Source organism: Pinus tabuliformis, chromosome 8 (assembly GCF_031772625.1).
Source record: "Pinus tabuliformis cultivar Carrire ecotype Pingquan chromosome 8, CPIR1, whole genome shotgun sequence".
NCBI classification, from domain to species: Eukaryota; Viridiplantae; Streptophyta; class Pinopsida; order Pinales; family Pinaceae; genus Pinus; species Pinus tabuliformis.
In genome coordinates this window covers 2001821462-2001828437 of record NC_142294.1, presented here as the reverse complement: position 1 = coordinate 2001828437, position 6976 = coordinate 2001821462, and positions in this window count along the sequence as shown.

Below are 6976 nucleotides of genomic sequence, written 5' to 3'. Positions count from 1 at the left end.
GGGTATATTGTTAAACTGCTTAATTGAGAATGAGACTAACAATGTCATGAAAGAATTTCATGCAGGTGATTGTGGTGGACACTTGTATTGGAATTCCACTGTGGATAAGATACTGAGGGTTGGTTACTATTGGCCCACTTTGTTCTCAGATGTTAAAAATTTCACTACCTCATGCCATAAGTGTCAAATGTTTGAGGGAAAGAGAAAGTTACAGCCACTTCCTCTGAGGCCCATTGCAACAGAGGGACCTTTTCAACAATGGGGCTTGGATTTCATTGGGGAAATTCATCCCTCATCTTCAGGCCAACATATATGGATCCTCACAGCCACAGACTACTTCACCAAATGGATTGAGGCCATCCCATGTAGACAGGCAAATGATTCAAATATCATTCAGTTTTTGGAGAATAACATATTGTCTAGATTTGGTTGCCCCACCAAGATAATAACAGACAATGCTGCTGCTTTTAGATCCAAGAAGATGGTGAAATTCTGCCACAAATTTCATATTACTTTGGGCCATTCCACTGCATACTACCCCCAAGGAAATGGCCTAGCTAAATCATCAAACAAAAGCCTTGTAAACATCATAAAGAAGGTGTTGGAAGAAAATAAGAAGAATTGGCATAAGAAGCTTGTGAATGCCTTATGGGCAGACAAACTAACAACCAAGAGATCCATTGGGGTCAGCCCATATGAGTTAGTCTATGGATTAGAAGCCAAATTTCCTTCATCACTAGGGGTTCCTGTTATGAAACTACTTCAAGAAATTCAAGCTGAGCCGAATGACATGCAAAGAAGGATCAATCAAATAATATGTTTGCAGCAAACTAGAGACCAAGTTTATAGCAGAGTTCAAGTTTTACAAGAAAAGTTAAAGAAAGCTTTTGATAGAAGGACTAAGGCTGAAGATTTCAACATTGGGAACAAAGTCCTCAAGTGGGATTCAAGAAGGGAAGATAAAGGAAAACATGGAAAATTTGATTCTCTTTGGAGAGGACCATTTGTTATCCAAGCAGTGCAAGGAAACAACACTTCCTAAAAAATCTGGATGAAACTGACTTGGATGAAGGTCCTGTGAATGGAAGGATGTTGAAGCACTATTTTGACTACTTCCCATGTATATAGTTTGACTCTCCCTTGTACATTTTAGGGTGTATATACTACTTTCTGTTAACATGTATAAAATGCAGTTTCCCAAGTTTTGTAAGTTATCAGCAAAAGGCAAATAAGTTCAGAGAACTACCAAGATGGAAAGGGCACAATTTTGAGATTTCAAGGAGGAAAACTCCAAGATTTGGTAAAAGAAGTCAAGGGCCAAGGCATTCTGACCTGCTGTTCTTGGTCTTTCAAATGGAAAAACCATCCCCATGTGGAGCCATTATTAGATACCTATACCAATAGGTTTCATATTTCATGATTGGCAAAGAAAGTTCCAAATATGCTCTGCTTTGGTGATGCAAAGATCCCATATTTCCAAGAGAATGCAATATGTGTACATAGCTTGATTTTAACTGAATTTTGGATGGATGGTCCAACAGCCTAATCTGGATCATGCCATGTTTCAATTTCTTGTCATTAGAATAGAGAAAGAAGCCTGTCCAAACTGCTTAATCTTGGCAGGCCAGTAGTTAGGTAGAGAATTAAGGTTCCCAACTGCTTAATCTGGGGCCTTGGAGGTAATAAGGTTAGTTGTAGATAGAAAAGAAAAGAAAAAATAAAAAAGAAAAGAAAAGGACAAGTGAGGGTTTTCTAGTCCAAGTGCACCCTCTATGAAGAAACAAAAAATGCTAGGCAAGTAGATGGGTAGGTAGATGGGGTTGCAGAAGTATCAACTCTTTACAATTTTGTTGGTCTAAAAGCAAGAAAACTTCATTGGATAGAGAAGCTCCTCTTCTCTATCATTTTTGCAGTATCACCATGGATCATGTCTAACCCCCTGATTACCCCCATTACACTCATTAATAACATCCCAATACTACCTATGCTCATGGAAGAAGTCAAAGTCTTTTGTTGGTTCTTGTTTCTTTAAAAGCCACATTTCTTGTGTAAATTCTTTTCATTTTGATCTACTTCCTAAACTAAGTTGATTTCATATAAAACTTAGTGTTTTTCCCCCCTCACCCACCTTTTCCACTCATACTAACTGCTAATCTATCACTATTTAACTCCCTGTACCCCCTATTCCCCCTATTACTATGTAAACTATGCAAAAAACCCAAAAAATCTATATATCCCCTCCCCGAGCATTATAGCTCTATGAATCGTTTCATGTTTTCAAGCGCTAAAACATTGAGGGTGACCCAAAGAGCGCTGAAAAATTAATCCTGGGATTAATCTGAGGTCTGCTTGGATTAATAACCTAAACCCTCTTTGTAAATTAACCTTTGAAAATCCCAAATGACCCCTTTTTAACCCGTGACACTCTTAAAACCCGCAAAACCCACTTTTTATAATGTTCTGCCGGGCGCGTATTTCAGAAAATAATATTATTTTATTATCCATGCCCTTCTATATCGTCCGACCAACTCTACTTCCCGCTAGCCGTCGGATCTGGGCTTTCCCATTCGACGGCCCTTGTCAATTTCGGAGCGGCCCCGATGTACTACCGTTAGCTTCCGAAAAATGACGTCCGCTGACGTACACATGGGGGCACGCGTCTCCATATTACTGGATGGGGCCAGCCTCTGACAATCCTACTTTCGTATGAATAGCGGTGCGATATCATACCGCTTACCACTCTCGGTTTTCCGCTAACCAGTCATGCCAACATCACGCCACTTCACCGTCGCATCAGCGCCCCCGCCCGCCATCGTTCCGAGCTATCACGCCACCTATGCAGTCCCCGTGGACCACTCACAGGCTGCAACGTCACCCGATGACGTCATGCTGACGTCACCCGACCCTGAACCCACCTGATGACGTCATGCTGACGTCATCCAAATTTTCACGCCAACACCAAAAAGTCCATATTTGGCCGAATTTTGCCATTTTTGCGCATTTTTCGGTGTTTTTCTGCTCTGCCTCCTGCATGTATTTTCACGACCTTTGCTTCCGCACGTTGCCAATACCATTCAGAGCTGCTGCCGCCCAGAATTCGACTACAACCAAGCTCAAATACCGCCATTAAACCAGGTATTTGTCAATCCCCCAACTGCGCGCTCTGTTTCGTCCTACATTGTTAAAAAACCATTGAAATTGACCATCTTTCCCCTGAAGAAATAGGCCTGCTACACCTTAAAACCAATTCCATCAGTTTTTAACTGGCCAATTATGCCCAATTACACCCCTATTGCTCTGAAACAGGTTGCAATTCAGCAAATTAACTAACCTACCGCGCAGGACGGTATTTCTCCCAAAATAGTTGAAATTCAACCCAAATTTGCTTATAAAACATGGATACACCAGTAGCACCTGTTGCCCTGAATGTTGCTCCATTGAATGCCCCTCAGAGAGAATTGGATTGTCAACCATTAGCAGATAGAGATTACCAAATATCAGAGGAAATGCTAATGAATAGCAAGTATCACATTCACTTGCTAAATGAATTGAAAATTAAGCATAATAGTGGGACTGATATATTGGGCATTTGGGACTCTTTCCTCCCCATCTTCAAGATCCCTCAGGTCAACTAGTTCCCTGACCTAATCCATCGGTGTGCTGCCTACTATGACCCCACTCAGAGGGTTGTGCTTGACCCTTCAGGCTCAGTTGTTTTTTATGTCACCCTTGCAGCCATTAGAGAGATGCTAAACTTCAAAACTGCTAAGAAATTAGTTCCTTTATCACTGATGGATCTGATAAAACAGGGAGTTAAACTGACAGATGCTCAAATCACCAAGATAAATCAATTGTTCATTAATTCAACCCCTGAGACCATGAAGTACCCTCCTACCCATTTTGTATACCTAAATCAATTGGGCACAGACCTTGCAGACATGATTAGTCCCATATTGGGCTATAATTCAATAGAAATTATTGATGAAACTGTGCTGGTGATAATGGCCATGTTTTCTCCTGGTGAGCCTCCAATCTGTTATGACTATGCCACTTACATCTACAATAAGATACATGAGCAATTGATAGACTTGGAAAGAGACAGGGTGTTCAGATACACCTCCTATATCTATCATTTAATCCTATACTATCAGCATGAAAACTTTCCTTTTCCTGTGAAAAGAATGGATGCACAAGGCAATCCAAGGTCAGTGGTCCATTAGTCCTCTGCTTTCCACCTCAGATCTTGTTCCCCTTACACTTATTTTGAGTTTATAGACCTCTTCATCCACCTAGCCATGTCTCTGCTTCTGAACTCTCCTCCTCCAAGACTAACCGATGAGATGCATAGAATTCTTCAGTTGTCCAAGTTATACAGCATTGGGGATTGGTATTTTTACCAAAACCACACAGTTATCAGAATATATGGGTGTGAGTTGGCCCCATACAGATTGCCCAGATATGTGCCTATGAGATTGTTTGCCCTTGAGTATTTCAGGCAATTTGGGAATGCTGATGTACTCCATTTTTCAAGCAAGGGCAAGAAAGCACAGCTTAAAGTCAGAAACCAATTAGGCCCTTTCATCTACAATAAAAGGGAGGAAGCTTGGCAAGACGCAGATAGAATGCTAAATGGCCTTGGCTTACAGACCAGCTTCCTTTGGAAACCAAATGACCCCACTCATTTCATAAGCTTAAGAAGGATCAAATATAGGCTGGCCAGTTATGGTCACTTAAGGTTGCCTCACATAGAAAAATATGCAAATCAACTAGAATGGAGGGAAGGCACCTTAGAAGAGGCTACTACACAAGAAGAATTAGCTCAAAAAGGAATAAGAAATCTCCAAAAGTTGGCTGACTTAGAGCTTTGTTCACAGGTATTTTCTCCTTGAGGCACCCAAGTGGGAGCAGCTGCCTCATCATCCACAGCTCAACAAAAGGCAGTCCAAGTCCCAATTACAGCAGAGACTTCAGCCAAGAATAAAGGCAAGGAAACAGAACAGCAAGAGGCCCCTGAAGAGTAGCAATCAGCCCAAGAAAAACAGCCTGAAAATCATCCTGAACAACGGGAAGAAATGGCAGAGGCTCCTGGTCCTAATGATGAGCAAATGCAAGAAAAGGAGGCCCCAGTACAGAATGTTACAGTGGAGACTTCGATGCTCCAAACCCCTATCAATGAAGAGAGGGGTAAGAAGAGAGATAGAGAGGAACAGACTCCCGTTAGTACCGCAACATCACAGCAAGGGGAAAAGAGACAAAGGCTCAATCCTTTTTCAGAGGAGGAGATGCCTTTTGGTCAAACACAGATGGGGCCCCCCAACACAGAGGTATCAGCTAGCTCATTACAGCAAGAGCAGCAAAGAATACTTGAAGGAGAGATCGGCTCCTCAGGGCAACAAAGAAAGGGTGAGTCTAGCATAAAGAAACAATTCATAGACATAAAGACCAGAAATGAGCCATTGAGGTTACAGCTGTACAATCACTTGTTGAAAATGGCTCCTACAAACCAGCAGAAGTTGATGTCTGCATATGATGTGCAAGAGGGCAAAATGATAATGAGCCATTTCAAGCCCACAGCGCTGCAGCCACAGTCTGCAGTTGATTATATAAGAACAAAATTGGAAATCTTATCCAAGGAAATCCACCCAATGGATCAAATTGAATTGCACAAGCAAACGGGTGAGATGGTGTATGCTACTCTAGCAGATAATACATTGGTAAATTATAGATTGCAGAATTCTTTGAATAATACTAATGCACAATTGGAGTTAGAAAAGGCATCCTCCCAGGCTAAAGACAACAGGATTAGGTCTCTGGAGGAAATAATTATAGAGCTCGGGCATGACCCAAAGGATCCCAAAGATGTGTAGGCACTGCTAAAAGAAGGAGATGCAGATATTGCAGATTTGAGAAATATGGTGAAGATCCCAGCAACCCTTCACCCCCAAACAGAAGAGGTTGCTCAGCAGAGGAAAGACCAGGATACAACAGCCATGCTAATAACACTACATCAGCAACTGGTCCAGACAGAAGGTAAATTGGTAGAAATAGAGGCTACACTGCAGGAGGCACTAAAGCAGAAAGAGGGAGGCCAGCCATCTGAACCCCCTCAACAAATCATAGACCTCGACGAGTCCCCTCAAACTACTGCTCCTCCCACAGGGCAGACAGCTCAAACAGCTCCATCAACATCAGCACCAGCAACGCCCCTAGAACAGGCTCCAAGCCTAGACATGCAAAAGATGATGAAGGAGATTCAAATCCTAGAAGCCCAGATGGCAGAGCTGAATGAAGCCAAGGAGAAATTGGCCACACTCAATGAGAAACATGATAAATCCAAGCAACAGGTGGCAGAAAAGACAAGGGAAGTAAGGACCTTAGAAAGAAAAATCAAAGAGCTAGAGAAAGAAATGGCCATGGGCAAAGTAATAACAGAGCTCAAGAGAATCATATGGGTAAAGATTGGTCAATCAATCACAGACCAATGGCAATATATAGAGACCATCCATGAGCAAATGGATTTGCTGGGCAAGGCTTATGCAAAAAGTCAAAAAGCCAGAGCTTCTCTAGGAACTATGCCAGATGTAGCTACCAGAATGATCAATGTGTTGAACAACAGAACTGGCATACAGTTAGCAAACATGGGTATCAGAGATAGAACTGATACAATTTTACTGATCAAAAGGGTACTCACCCTCAGAAACTATGTACAGGCACTAGAAAGAAAATGTGAGGACATTCAAGCAGAGGTAAATACTTTTGGTGCCAAGATCACAGCATTATATGACAGGGGACTCCCCACTTTACTAAACAGCGCAGGAAGGCTATCTTCTCATGAGAAATATGAAAAAAGAGTCAACAACTACATCACTGATCAGTTGACTACCTCATCTAGCACTTCAGAAGAAACTGGGCCGCCCACAGGACAAGAGCTGTATGATAAACTAGAAAATCTGTTCTTTATAGAACATGAAATCAA